This window comes from Zootoca vivipara, chromosome 3 (assembly GCF_963506605.1).
Source record: "Zootoca vivipara chromosome 3, rZooViv1.1, whole genome shotgun sequence".
NCBI classification, from domain to species: domain Eukaryota; kingdom Metazoa; phylum Chordata; class Lepidosauria; order Squamata; family Lacertidae; genus Zootoca; species Zootoca vivipara.
The window spans coordinates 73,503,497-73,519,204 of record NC_083278.1 but is presented as its reverse complement, the minus strand read 5'-3'; the positions used below and the strand labels follow the sequence as shown (position 1 = coordinate 73,519,204).

The following is a 15,708-nucleotide window of genomic DNA, read 5'->3' as shown; positions in this document are numbered from 1 at the left end:
GTGGAGGAGCGGAGACGCGAAGCCGGTTCACCAGATTACAAGTCTACCACTCTTAACCACTATACCACACTGGCTGTCAGTTATTCTTTTTGAACTTTCATTCATAACAAGGTCATCAACACCCAATTAGCTAATAATACTTCAAAGTAAAAAATGACGGTGATGATTGATGATGATGATGACAATGAAAATCATCTGTTTTCTTTGTCACTTCCGTTATATCTTCTTATGCTGACAACACCACATCTACCTCCAAATAAACTTCATTCATGTTCTCAGTCTGATGTCAATTGTGAACACAGATGTTTCCATAGTGCTCTTGACTGCCAATCACTCAGCACATTTAGTATGCTACACTACGTAACATTATTAGAATTAATTGATGCACAGGATGAGTTTCACTGTTTGGTGATGCAAAGCAGCTGAAAAGTTAATTTATTGGACACCTGGAAATAACTTTGGCATGTGCAGAGTTGCTGGATTGTATGGAATTGTTACAGTCACTGTATTTGTTTTTCATTTTAGGGATGGCCAAAATTCTAATGCCTGGGGGATGATGCACTTCAGCACCAGTTACTCAGAGGCCAGTATATACACACAGTCTTCCGTAAAAATCTACTGCTGTAACACCTAGGAAGGCTGGAACCATACATCTAAGAATCTAGGGCAAGGGTCCCATGCTGGATTATGCTGATGGGAGCTGGAGTCAAAAACCATGTGGAAGGCCATAGTTTCCCCATCCCTGAAGTAAGACTTGAAGAGGGAGTAGCGTGGAAGCTATCTATCTGGGCTGGATATATATAAGCTGTTGCTGCACAAGGAAGAATTTGCTTTCCCAATATAGAATGGTGCTTTCTCGGAACCAGGCAAAATGGCAAAGTCTTCCATGGCCCAGAGATCACCAGTTCATCACTTCTCTGCACTCTATAAGAAGCAATAAAGACATAAACTGCAGTTTGTGGCTGATTTCTAAGAGCCTTCAGATGACTTCTTTTCCCATAAAATTGGATGGGTGACATCAGCTTTCAGGTAGGCAAGGCCTATTATGATATGTAGAATATGTCCTGCTAGAATATGTTGCATGTAAGCATTTAGCCTTTTGAGTGCTCCCTCCTCCCAATTCCTGCCCTTCATTTCCTATGCAGTGACTCTCCTGGGAGCTATACAAGAATGAAAAGTAGAGATGAATAAGGATTGTTGGTGCCTCTATACATCTGCAACAATTCTTGTGGTGTGAAATGTCTAGAATAGTTCCATAGGCAGGACAATTTATTGAGTATGCATCTTTGAGCTGTGACCAACCATAATCCTCTCTTCTGTAAGCAAGCGTTTGAATGAGGCCCCATTACAGCAGCTGCTTTTGAAGTGCCATATCGTTGAGTGTTTTGGAAAACAACTAATATCAGATGATCCTGCCCCTTCACAACCATTTTTCTTTGTATATTTTGGACTCATCATTTGCCAACGTTTGTTTTTGATTGACTTCATGTTACATCTAACAAACATACACCAAGTGCAAAAATGCAACTGAAACCACAAGAATGTATTGTTTTAACATCAGTAAGTAGTTGCAGCAGGAAAGACCAGGGAAAACTCTATTGAGCACAGACATATTTGACTAGCAAGTGCGCACCACTAAGATAGATGCAAAACTGAGGAAGATCAGTGGAATTCCAAGGAAGGGAGCACAGTGGTGGATAGAGGTGCAAGTCCAGCAACACCCTCCAACAGTACCATATGTTAAATCATCAATAGGGGTTGATGGATTAGCCTAGTGTCATTCCAGGCCAGTTTTGCACACACAACACACACAAAAACATAGATTTAAAAATAAGAATGAAAACTTCGCATTTAAATTCTATCTAATTTGTGTGCACTTTGTATCCATGTTATATGTAACCTTCTCCCTCTCAAAAAAAATTTTTTTAACAAAATTGGATACTTCCCATTATGTTTTCCCCGAAACATGGGTTTTGTTTGTGCCTTCGCTCATGATTTTTCAATTTTTATTTTTTAAAAAGAAACTGCATCACAGCATTTGAAGAATAGCATAATCCAGGCATCCCCAAACTGCGGCCCTCCAGATGTTTTGGCCTACAACTCCCATGATCCCTAGCTAACAGGACCAGTGGTCAGGGATGATGGGAATTGTAGTCCAAAACATCTGGAGGGCCGAAGTTTGGGGATGCCTGGCATAATCTGATTGCTTTCTGATCTGCATGCAAGTCCAGAATCATAAATTAGATTGGTTCCCTTTTAAAATGTGGACCAGATGCATCTTTCCTCCATCCTTAAGCATTAGCCCAAATTAGTTACAGCTTCAGTAGAATGCTGCATCTTTTTGGAGGCTTTTCAAGTATGATCCAATGAGCACTGCAGGAGAGTTCCCAAGCTGGTATCTCCATATCTGTTGAAATTACATTCACAACTTTGAACATGCATGTAGGGGCTGGTTTTGAATACTCAGCACATCCAGGTTGCAATTCTCTGTGACAAAAATAGCAGATAGCTTCTTTGTGTGTCAGTGGCAGGGATGAGGGATGAGGGAGAAATTTAGTTGGGTTTGTATTTATATATGATATTTTGCATTTTATGAGCCCATGGGATGTATCCAATGCTCTGCATGCAGAAAATGAATAGTTTGGGGTTTAAAAAAAAAGCATCAAAATGCATTGTATATGGGGAAATTGCTTGCAACAATGTGTATATTAGAGAAAATGTGCACTAAAATAATGATGAATTGTCATGAGGATTTTTATGATAGCAATCTCACCAGGTCCAGTGGACACTGGCTATTGCTGTATGTGGCATATCAGTTTCATTCCTGCCGGAGGCACAAGCCAAAAGGCGAGACCACAGGGGCACTTGTCCTGTGGCTCAAAGCCAAGGGGCAACTTTTGCATCCTGGATTCCAAATCCAAATCACTTTATTTCAGCTTTAAGCTCATAGACATAATAAAACAAGATTATGGTACCACTCACAAAGTGGACAATTGGGACTAGTTACATCTGCATCTAGAGCAAGATGAGCGTGCAATCCCAGAGTTGTCCGTGACTGGACATAAGGGTCAGGGGTACCTTTACCTTACATCTGCATCACTGAGAGGAAAGCCATTGGTTTGTTGCAAGGACTGAGCTCACAGTATTTGCAATGCAGTATCTGAAGCGAGGCTGTTGAAAAATTGTGTTTGCAAGTGTGTTATAATTGAATGGAGATATATTAGGACTCAGCCCTCATACCCCCACCCCCCATACAATTCGATGTGTCAGCCACCGCTGGGAAATGCACTAGACCTCTCATTACCTGCGCCTGTGTTGTTGAAACAACAGCTTAGCATCAATATGTCTCATACAGTCCCATGTCAATGTAAACTTCTATATACATTACATTCATTCCATCTATTTGTTTATAAAGACATTTTAGCTAATGCACAAACAGTTCACCAAGTGAGGCTGTAGAGTAAAGTAGTCTAGGAGATGCTCTGGGGGAAGAAAATGACTTATTTATAGTATTTGCCCCCTCATTTTAAGATGATTATATATTCCTAGATTAGCTTGTCTAGCCATCATCTTATTCTTGCCACATTAGAGTGGTTTTGCTCAGACGCTAATAGCAATGGGATAAGGTGTGCCACTGAGTCATCTTGGTAGCCTCTAAGTTTGTTTATGGAGGCTGAAATTCTTCATAAAGGTGACATTCAAAAAGGAAATGCAGGTTGTTGTTCTTAGACTGCAATGCCATTATGACCACCAATCTCTCAAAAGTCACGGTAATTATGCCAATAGTTGTTGCAGTTATTATTATATGCACAGCTTTGAGGCTACTTTATATTGTGATACATATGCAAACGAATGATGCATTTAATGGAATTTGAAGTTGCCTTAAAGGTCATCTTGTCCGTCCTCTTACTGGTGCAAAATATCCACTATTACTGCAATTTAATTGTTCACTGGGTTGTTTTACCCACCTTCCTTATTGTGATATAAAGGAGGAGTATAAGTAGGTTAAATGGGCTAAATAGATTACAATAGATTTCTATTTGCATATAGACAGGTGTAATATGGATTCTTGTTGCTGCTTGTTTTCCATTACAAGTGAAACGAAAGTTTCTGTAGCCATATCTTTTAGTGTTGTAATTTCTGCACAAACTTCTAAACTTCACAAAGTTCTATTTCATGCAGAGAAGCAAGAGGATATAGTCCTGGGAATGAAGACTGTTCTCCATTCAGTCCAAAGATTTACAATTTTTATGGTGATGGATGAGATTTAAGCCACTTGGCCAAAAGAAAAGAAAAATCTGGGCACCAAAGAAGATAAATGCCTTTTCTGCAACATGTGAAATCTCTCACTTCTCTTTATTAATGTTTGCTGAGGAATACCTATTCATTATATTTGCACCTAAAAAGAAACCCAACCTTCATAAATGTCCTTGTGCCCTTGCTGTTCTAGACTAGATGTCTTAGAAACGTCTGTCATCTTTAACCCAAGGCAAAAACAGAAAGTCAGGCAGGAGATTGCCTCTACTTACTGCTATTGTGTTACTAATTCAGTTTTGGAGACACTTGCCCTACATAGTAACTGTTGCTAGTGAAATAGCTGTGGTGCGCTCCTGAGTGGAAAGTGAATGAACAAAGCTGTATTTGCCTTGTTTGAATTTTCTCTGCTTTTCTTTCCCCGTATCTGTAGATAAAAAGCCTCACCATCGAATAGATGCTTTATCTACTCTCTGGGCCTTGTTTGTGTAATCGTTGGCTATGTGAGACATACAGGTCCTTGTGTTTACATGCAACTGTTTTCATTCATTACATAATGATGGTCTCATAACCCTAGTCAAGATTTGGCCTATGTTTTTCTATAATCCAGGAAGTCCATCACCCATTCCCATCAACCCTCTGACTATACATAACAGTCTGGTGACTTTTGTTTCAGTGTATCTGAAGAAGTGTGCATGCACATGAAAGCTCATACCTATGACAAACTTAGTTGGTCTCTAAGGTGCTGCTGGAAGGATTTTTTAATTTTGTTTAGAGTTAAACATGTTGGTTATATGAGACTGATTTATCCCAGAGTGGGATACAAATTGTAGCCCTTCCCAGAGGACTATCAGAGAACAGCCCTTCATTTGAAGACACACTCCGTTCAAAGGACTGCTCAGCAAGTCCAGTTTAAAGATAAACAGCCCCAAGGAGGGGTACCGTGTTTTCCCCTTTTTAAGACACCGTCTTATAACTTTTTTTACTCAAAAAAACAGACGGTGTCTTATTTTCAGGGGATGTCTTGTACCTTAAGGCCTCCTCGGAAGGGCCAGGCCACTGGCTCGGGGTGCTGCTGGGCGCTCTGCGCGGCACCGAGGCGGCAGGCTGCTGGCTCGGCGCTCCGCCCAGCGCTGCTGGGCGCTCCAGACGCTCAGCGCTGCAGACCGCCGGTTCCGGCGGCGGGGGGCAGGCCTCGGGCAGCTCTCCCCCCAAAAGAAGAGGCCAGGCGCTGCAAGGCGCTCTGAGCGCTTGGCGCTTCGGAGCGCTCCGCTATGCAGCCGCCGCTTCTGGCGGCGGGGGGCAGGCCTCGGGCAGCTCTCCCCCCAAAAGAAGAGGCCAGGCTCTGCAGAGCCCTCCGAGCGCTCGGCGCTTCGGAGTGCTCCGCTCTGCAGCCGCCGGTTCCGGCGGCGGGGCGGCAGGCCTCGGGCAGCTCCCCCCCCCAAAAAGAAGAGGCCAGGCGCTGCAGGGCGCTCCGGAGCGCTCTGCTCTGCAGCCGCCGGTTCCGGCGGCGGGGCGGCAGGCCTCGGGCAGCTCCTCCCCCCCCAAAAAAAGAAGAGGCCAGGCGCTGCAGGGCGCTCCGAGCGCTCGGCGCTTCGGAGCGCTCCGCTCTGCAGCCGCCGGTTACAGCGGCGGGGCGGCAGGCCTCAGGCAGCTCCCCCCCCCCGCAAAAGAAGAAGCCAGGCGCTGCAGGGCGCTCCGAGCGCTCGCTGCTTCGGAGCGCTCCGCTCTGCAGCTGCCGGTTCCGGTGGCGGGGCGGCAGGCCTCGGGCAGCCCAAAAAAAAGAAAAGAAAAGAAGAGGCCAGGCGCTGCAGGGCGCTCCATGCGTTCACTGCAGCAACAGCAGCCGGTTCCAGGCCCCTCTGGCTGGCTGGGGTGCTCGGCGGTCTCGCATGGAGGTATGTCTTATTTTCGGGGGGTGTCTTAGATTTCACTAATGCTAAAAAATGCTGCCATGGCTTACTTTCTGACTACGTCTTAAAAAAGGGGAAACACGGTAGCAAGGGCCCTGCAAGTTGCCTTTCAACAGCTAGCAGCTGGGACAGCAGACTGAGCAGGTAGCATTAGTAGGAGTGGATGAACAGAGCAGATTGACTCCTGGAAGTAAGGAACTTTGCAGACTTCCCTGAGTCACAAACAGTTCAGGTGAATAAAGCAGATTAGGCAAGACCTCTGGCAGAAACAAAGAGCACAGCTGCAACTAACACACGGGACAGGCTAGCCTCTTTCTATACAAGCAAACTCAGGCCAAAGGATTCTTCTTGCCATTCTACCCGGTTGCTAAGCAGCACCCTCAGAGTGACCCTAGTTTGCACCCAAGGTTCTCTGGAAGCAACCCAAACTGTTAACTAGCTTTGCACCCAGAGTGACCCCTTTACATTACACCCACTAACTGCCCTGAAAACCCCATGTACACTTCACTTTCACTCTTTGGTGTGATTCTCCAGCCATCAGCTATTCCAACATATGGGCCACCTGGCCACAGTCTTTCCTATATTACTATATTATTATAATATATTTTATATATTATGTTTCTCTTTGAAATTATAGTAAATATTTCTAAATCTATAAATGTGCATGTGTAAATTTTATGCAAATCTGTCCTCTTTTTGCCATCGGGTTTCCTCTCTTTTTGGGTGATGCATGAGCAGCCACCCGAGGAACCTCAGGATCTGAGACTGGAGCTGAGCTGAGCAAGAAACTACTCCTTGCCTTTGCTAAGGCATCAGAGTTCTCTTAAGGACCAGCCTCTCCCATTGGTAGGTTGTGTGAAACCTGATATAACTACCGTAAGAAAACTGCATGTGCTGTGCTGTGCTGTGCTGTGCTGTGCTGTGCGTGTCATGGAGCTGCCTGCTCTTCTAGCCACAAGACGCCTTGTTTTCATTGTGCTTTCTGCTATTGTACCTGTGAATTGTGAACTACTTTGTGAGAAATTATTCTGCTGCTGCAGCCTTTAATGGTTTGGATGAACCTGAGCAGATATGTTGTTATTTCAGAGTTCAGCTCAGGAGACTGCTGGAGGCAACTCTGCAGTGTTTTGCTTTGTTTTTATCCTGGCATACCTTCACCATCTAATCCCTTTTAGATGGATCCTTAGCACTTTGCTGTTGTCTCCCCTCCCCAAGGTTAGAAAAACATTGTGCCTTTATTCAACACCTCCATCCAAATGTGTTTAACAATAATAAATGTTCTAAAATAGCATTCACATCTAATGCATAGTTTGGTGCCAGTATCTAAATGTTACACAAAGCTATCTGAAATGTGTTTATAGTAAACACACCACAGCATTATTCTCTGCATTATCTCATCTGCTACATATTTGGAGAAAGTTGTTCATTTGCTACGCATTTGGGCACTTATTAATATAGAGTAAACAAGTTTTGCATGTTGGCTCCTGAAGTCAAGGAAAGAATTTTTTGTTTGTGTTTGGATGCAGTTGGATGCCATTTTGAATCAAGATGGCGGACTGAACCTTTCCAAATGCTGGTTTTAACTACCAATTTCAAAAACTTTGCTGATTTTGTTTCTTAGATTTCCCAAGCAATTGCAGCTAAAAGGCTGATAGTTTTAACTCTTACAGAGTTTATATGCCTTAAGTGAGAAGGGGAGTGTCTCCTTCCCTAATCTGCATCCATTCAGTAGGACATTTGAACCCCTCATCGAACCCTATAGCATCTGAAAAGGATTGTTGTTGTTGTGAATATGAGTTTCCTGTTATATTCTTATGTGGAACAACCTTGATACCCACAACTAAGGGTATTGGATGTACTTTTGAAGCATCTTAAGGATGGTCTAATAGTGTAGCTGTACAAAGAGAGTTTGCAAGAAAATTATTGTGGCTTATTCTTCCACCCAAAGGAAGTGCTTTTGTTCCAGATGCCAGCCAGACATTCCTTCCAACAAGCATAGAAGCCAAATCCTAGGGGGCGATGTCCCTTCAGCCCCCCCCCAATAAAACATCTGAGGAGGCTGGGGGGGGGGAGTTAATGGGTGCTGTCATTCAAACGGTGTGTGTGCACTGCATCATGTGACTGATTATGAGGGGCTGGGCTTACCTGAGTCCCCCAATATTTTATTCAAGTTGGCACCCCTGTCAACAAGGCACTCCTCTCCCCACTACCACAATCCTAATCTTCTTTTCCATCAGTCTCTCTACATTCCATCACCCCTGATCTCAGTCATCACCAAGCTGTTTTGGGGAGTTGCCCCTCATAAGGTTTTTGTTTCATTTTTGTACTTCTGTAAACTTTGGGGTTCCCCCAAGCATACTGATACCTCTGTCTTGTTTCATGGTGCTCCCATTTTTGGCTACAATTCTAGTGGCACTACCAACTGAGTTTTCTATTAAAAGGAGTGGTAGAGGGTCAACATGTGGTTTACAGAGTCCAGGGTCTGCTTTTTGCATTTTCTTTTTCCACTCATTTTGCCAGCAGAAAATCATTGAAAAGTCCAAATGAGGGACACTCACCCATCACAGATGCTAAAATGAAAGGCTGTTAATTGTAGGATGAGATGACTAGACAGGTGGTAATATATGAACAAATCTGTGATGCCCTTAATTTTAGACGCTAATTTGTCTGGGATAATAATACGTTATTGGAAACTGAAAAAATAGCACTGTATTATTTAGTGACCAAATGAACTCAGATCATCATCAGCTAGGTACAATAGCTAAAACATTTGGGGACTGGAGAGGACTTTCATTGCATCACTCCTCGAAAATCTCCCAATTGCTGGGAGAGAAACAGGAGAAGTTGGGCTTTGTTGATTCTTGATCTCAGATATTTTTGATACAATTGGCCATTATATCCTTCTGGATTAGTGACAGGATTGAGAACTGGACATATTTATCTGGGTTCCTGATTTCGGAACGTGGTGTTCAGGGTCTACTGTTCATCCCCTTAGCATTTATGTTAACATGGAACCACTGAATTAACATGTGGATGTGTAGATGATGCTTTTGAATTATGGTGCTGGAGGAGACTCTTGAGAGTCCCATGGACTGCTAGAAGATCAAACCTATCCATTCTTAAGGAAATCAGCCCTGAGTGCTCCCTGGAAGGACAGATCGTGAAGCTGAGGCTCCAATACTTTGGCCACCTCATGAGAAGAGAAGAATCCTTGGAAAAGACCCTGATGTTGGGAAAGATTGAGGGCACTAGGAGAAGGGGACGACAGAGGACAAGATGGTTGGACAGTGTTCTCGAAGCTACGAACATGAGTTTGACCAAACTGCGGGAGGCAGTGGAAGACAGGAGTGCCTGGCGTGCTATGGTCCATGGGGTCACGAAGAGTCGGACACGACTAAACGACTAAACAACAACGTGTAGATGATGCTCAGTTCTATTTCGCCAGGTTGGTGGTGCTGGATCAGGCAGGGGTGTTTAGGTGACACACTCTAAAAAATTTAAGTTCTTATGGAATCTCTGAAGTTGCTGGAATTGAAAGGCATGGACTTAAAAATGTGTTTCCCCATTCCTAGTAATTTTTATGAACTCATTTTGCAAGGTATAAAAGATAGAAATCTGTCTTGATAACATATCTAAAAGAAAATGACCTAAAAATAGCAACCAGTATCAAAGAGGTAATTGCTATTGATTATTCATATATATATGCAGGCAGTAAACAAACAATAGGTTTTCAGACAGATAACAATATTTAATGTCTGATACATTTGATGGTAAGGTCGAATGGAGGTCACCCGCATCTTTCAAGCAGAGAGAATGCACTAGATTAGAATATGTTTGTCTCTAGAGTCTGGGTTTAGCACATATGTTTCATCTTGATAGATTAAAATCTGTCCTGTTTGTGTACTCAAGGTGTCTCTGTACACCATGGTATCTGAGAACCTCCATCAAATATTGTGCAGCTATAAATAACATTCTAGCACTTATTTTCCATCCTGTAAAAAATATCACTAAGGGGGGGAAATCCAATGAACTGTTAAAGTCTGTTAACTGTGAATGTACTTGAGAGAGTGGGAATAAGGTGATGTATTTTATTGTCTTCTGGTGTTCTTTTAGTTAGAGTGGGGATTATGGGCTAGGCCCAGTCTCATTCTGTTGCTTCCTGCACCATTACAGCCTTTACCATGCAGAAAGTTCCCATATGCCAATCCGTTTGCATGTGTCCTGCATTCAATCATTCCCCAGAACATTTTTTGCAACTTCGGAGACTCCTTGCAATAGTTTGAAGTGTTGTTGGGGCTAGTTTACTGGAGACTGTATGAAAACAGACTCCTAATAAACTCTGCTCAGAAAGGTAGCTGTGGTGACAAGGAGTCCATGGAAGCAGCCCCCACAGCCTTTCCCAAAGCATCAAGGTGAAAGCAGATGTTCTCAGTGTCCATCACTATTCTAGTCTTCTCTCCAGTGTTAGGTTCTTAGATAGGTCCATGGCAGAATGAGTACCATTATGCTATGGAGAGAGCAGAGTGCCAGATGGTGCTCAGGCTGGACAAGGAGTGAATCAGGTTATCACCTTCCCTATAAGGGCCTTTAAGGGCCATTGAACTTAATGAGTAAACATGTGTAGAACAGGCACTATTAGTTTGTATAACTGATAGATTTGTCAACTGCAAATTAATTTGAAGAGGCTGATTTTAATCAGTAGGTCTGATGGCACAGGGCACATTTGTTTATTTTTTTGTGGTGACCTTGGTTCTTGTATATTACTACTACTAATAATAATAATAATAATATTTTTTTTTAATTCAGCTGACTGGTCACTCACTTGGTTGCAAAGCAACACTGAGGCTGCCATCCGTCATGTACACATATCTGAGAGAAAGCCCCACTGAGCACAATGAGACTTACTTCTGAATAGACATGTATGGCATTGCATTGTAAATGAGTAAAGATTCTTAAATCGGTCACAGCCTTCTCACTATAAATGTATTAAAATATGAATGTATAGGGATCATACCTCCACACATGGGGATCACAATAATGCCATTGTGGAGGGTTCCCCCCCCCGCCCCTTCAGTATAAAAGTAAAACCATTTTCCCCTTCCTTAAATCGGAACAATTAATTCATCCATTGTTCACTGAAGCCTACAGAAAGGGTGAGGGCTTATTCAGGGGAAAGAAACTTTTCATTGATATAGAAATGCAGCAAAGTTGTAATGTGCATTGTTTGTATAGAACCCCAATCCCCAGCTGATTTGAAGGAAGCATCTGTAGAGAATGTTTGAATATATGTGAATACGAAATCAAAGAACTCATCAAGGACAGCTTTGTGGTCTATTCCTTTTAGAAAGAGATCCTCATTGTTCTGTGAGATTTCACATCAAGCTCTCTGAAATTGAATTAAGACTTTGAAAGTAATGTTTAGCCTCTTCTCGCTGAGCAGCTGAACGTGTGAGGTCACATATGAAAAGAAGTTATACTGTGTGTTAGTAAGGCAGATTAGATTTTCATATTTTACTATTCATTGTTACCTTGGCTATGTATAAGATGACAGCCAGGTGAGATCCCATCAGGGTTTAACTTCTCAAAAAGAAATAGGTTGGAAGAATGCAACCAAACTCCTGATGCCTAAAATATCCCAACAAAGAATGCCCACGTTAGCACAACACAACTCTGCATGACCTTGGGATAATTGCATGACCTTGGGATCCTCTGCTGTGGTTAAAGTAATTCCTCCTGACTTTGAAGGGTGCTCCTGTGCCTTTGGCAGAGATATATTTTGCAAGGAGATTTTCCCAACCAGAAAAGGGGGAAAGGTACATCGGCTGAATGTGGATAAGTAGACATCAGTATTTATCATCCTAAAATAGGGGATTGGAAACTGTGGCCCTAAAGATGTTGTTTGGCTACAGTTCCATCAGGCATGACCAGCTTGGCCAGTGCTAGGAATGATGGGAGAAGACCAATAACATTGGGATACCACATTTCTGGCCTAATTGTTTCTAGCAATTTTTTATCTTGGTTCTAGAGATCTGTGAAGATATACCTTTAGAATAGGTATAAGGAATCCTTCAGATGTTGTTGAACTGCCATTTACAGATTCCCCAACCATTGGCTATGCTGACAGGGACTGGTGGGAGCTGGATTCCAACAACACCTGGAGGGCCACAGCTTCCCCATCTTTTCTCTTCTTTTCAGTATCCAGGAACTGAATCATGCCCATCAGCTTTATTTCTCTGAAATACTCAGTGTGGATGGGAAATCCTTCCTTTGCCTCTGATTGCCTAAAGGTTACAAAGATAGAAAGTTACTCCACTCTCTCGTAATACTTGAATCCAGGATCATCTGATGAAGCTGAATGGTTGGAGATCCAGGACAGTCAAAAAATGTATTTATTCACACACAGTGTATATAGTTCAGCCTTTCTCAACCTTGGGTTCCTAGTTGAATGCCATGTCCAAGATCCACAGATTAATGGTATATCGGCTCATTAATGGCATATGAGCCAACTTTGGACAAAACTGATGCTAAGGCTACAATGGTGAAACAACAGGTGTGAGGCAGAAAATACGATATTCTTGCCAAAGGTATCCATGCAGACTGGAAAAAGAGGCCTTTACTCTCTCCTTTTAATTGTCATTGGTTACAGATGATGCTGAGGTGTCACCAAACTGGCAAAACTAGTTTGGGGCATTTCGAAGAAACTCTGTCTTCAAAATCTTATGGTTGTATCCATTAAAGGTGCAGAGCAGGAAACTATGAAACAGTCAATTCTGAACCACTTATAAATCACCTCACTAGGGTATTATCAATACCAGCTGTGCATTGGTAACTATTAACAGCCTTGACAAGACTGCTAATAATAGATCAGTTGACAAAAACTGTTCAATCCCTAAGTGAGCTAGCAATGTTGAAAGTCTTAGGTTAAACCCTTCTCTCATCAGCCTTATCTGAAAAATTCAAAATTGCTTGTTTTATCTAGTCATATTTCTTTTCTGTGTGAGGACTGTGAGCCCCCCCCCTTTGTTTCAGAAAGCACAGATTGTATCAATACTATTCCTTTTTATGCCTCCCTGCTCTCTTGGGCCCGTTCTGCTTTTATGAAAGTCTGCTGATGTTTTGATATTTGTGTTAGCCATAGGAGGGGAAGCCCAGGGGTCTTGTTTTGTTCTGTTCTGTTCCTTTCATTTGTCTGTGAGGTCCTTGAGGTGTTATCTTCATTGGTCTCTCTCCCTGATTCCTTGCTCTGAGCCAGCTTCAGTAGCCTCGCTCCTGCCCACTTCCACCCTACCCCCAATATGCCTAAGCAATTCCTAAACCATATGTTTGGACATATGTGGTGTCAGTAAGCACTCTGTGAGTGCAGTGTGATTAATAAAGGCTAAGAATTCTCAGCATATGCATGTTCCTCTGGCAAAAAGCTGTATCTTGTTTTCATTAGGATGTGAAAGAATAACTTCAGCGGCATGGTGGACTAATCTCAAGCAGAAGAGTATCACATCACAAAATCCACACAACACTTGGCTAAAGAGCAGATGATTTTGCACCTGCAATTTTTTTTAACAGATAGAAAAGGGGGCAGCACCAGTCTAGGGATAAGGTTTGTCAATATAGCATACCATGCAGTGTGGGAATTGGGCCATCCAGATGCGATTGGACTCCAACTCCCAGCAGTCCCAGCCAGGGTGGCCATTGGCAGGAAGGATGGGAGCTGTAGTGCAAGAATAGCTGGAAGCCCACAAGTTCCCCATGCAAAAACAGACAGCGGTAGATCCATTGCACTCAAAGTATAGTACTATATCTAAGAAGCTGCATTGTTCTGGGACATTGGTCCATATAGCTCAATATTGTCTTCACTAACTGGCAGCAGCTTTCTGGGATGAATCTTTATTAACCCTACCTGGAAATGATAGGAATTGAACCTGGGGCCTGAGCAAAGAATAGGCCCTATCAAAACTTCCTTCCTCCAGGGTGAAGCATACAAAAAAAATCTGTGAACTGGGGCCCTTAGAAATAATTGTTGTTGTTGTTTAGTCGTTTAGTCGTGTCCGACTCTTCGTGACCCCATGGACCATAGCACGCCAGGCACTCCTGTCTTGCACTGCCTCCCGCACTTTGGTCAAACTCATGTTCATAGCTTCGAGAACACTGTCCAACCATCTTGTCCTCTATCGTCCCCTTCTCCTTGTGCCCTCAATCTTTCTCAACATCAGGGTCTTTTCCAAGGATTCTTCTCTTCTCATGAGGTGGCCAAAGTATTGGAGCCTCATCTTCACGATCTGTCCTTCCAGTGAGCACTCAGGGCTGATTTCCTTAAGAATGGATAGGTTTGATCTTCTTGCAGTCCATGGGACTCTCAAGAGTCTCCTCTAGCACCATAATTCAAAAGCATCAATTCTTCGGCGATCAGTCTTCTTTATGGTCCAGCTCTCACTTCCATACATCACTACTGGGAAAACCATAGCTTTAACTATACGGACCTTTGTAGGCAAGGTGGTGTCTCTGCTTTTTAAGATGCTGTCTAGGTTTGTCATTGCTTTTCTCCCAAGAAGCAGGCGTCTTTTAATTTCGTGACTGCTGTCACCATCTGCAGTGATCATGGAACCCAAGAAAGTAAAATCTCTCACTGCCTCCATTTCTTCCCCTTCTATTTGCCAGGAGGTGATGGGACCAGTGGCCATGATCTTGGTTTTTTTGATGTTGAGCTTCAGACCATAATAATTAATAAGAATAATTAGAAATAATTAGGACTTTTTAAAAGTCAACCATGACTCTAAATATTAATAACTCCATTCAGTTGTTGTTGCTGCTGTTGTTGTTTACCACTTGCTTTAAAAAATTAACTCAAAGTGACTTAAACAAACTAAAAGAGTAAATTCACCACAATAAACAAATGCAGAGAATTAAACTTCCAAGGCCTGGGTGGTTTGGTTTGGTTTTTAACCTGGTTCCTTATAAGCACCAGAGCATTCTCTCCACCTGTGGTTTCCAACAACTGGTACTCAGGAGCTTTGCTGCCTCCAACAGTGAAGACAAAGCATAGCCACCATGACCAGTACCTATAGCCATTGATCTTGAGGTGAATTAGCTTGCAGTTAGTAGAGGATCCTCTGTGGGTTTTGATCCACAATGATTACTACAGGCAGATATATGTCTTTCCTTTACTTTGGGTTGAGTGCAGTCTACCTCAGAATGCCTCACCATGATCCTGAACACACCTTTTCATATATATGTTGGGTCTGCATATTCTGTGATCAACGTTCATTTAGTGTAAGCTGCACAGGAACATAGGAAGCTACCTTATCCTAAAGCAGACCACTGGTCCATCTAACGCAGTACTGTTGACAGCAGTTCTCCAAGATCCCATGTAGTCAACCTGTGTGCAGTACACATGCTCTGATGCTGAGCTATAGACTTTCAATGAACAAGCCTCCTCCTGTTTTTGCTATCGGCTTGGAACTTCAAAAATAATGGGGTTGTCAAGCATTTGCCAACCCAGGATGACCACATATGACTGGTTGACTGAGTTTAGCTTGTGGGTAAT

The 15,708-nt window shown here is 42.8% G+C and overlaps 1 long non-coding RNA gene across 1 annotated transcript in view; it reads left to right on the top strand.

The window, feature by feature from the left end:
- Nucleotides 1-841, top strand: part of LOC132591908 (uncharacterized) — an 82,049-nt gene extending 81,208 nt beyond the window's left edge. The window contains exon 4 of the long non-coding RNA XR_009557369.1: nucleotides 526-841. This is a non-coding gene — a long non-coding RNA (uncharacterized LOC132591908). The remainder of the gene's footprint in view (nucleotides 1-525) is intronic.
- The last annotated feature ends 14,867 nt before the right edge of the window (nucleotides 842-15,708 follow it).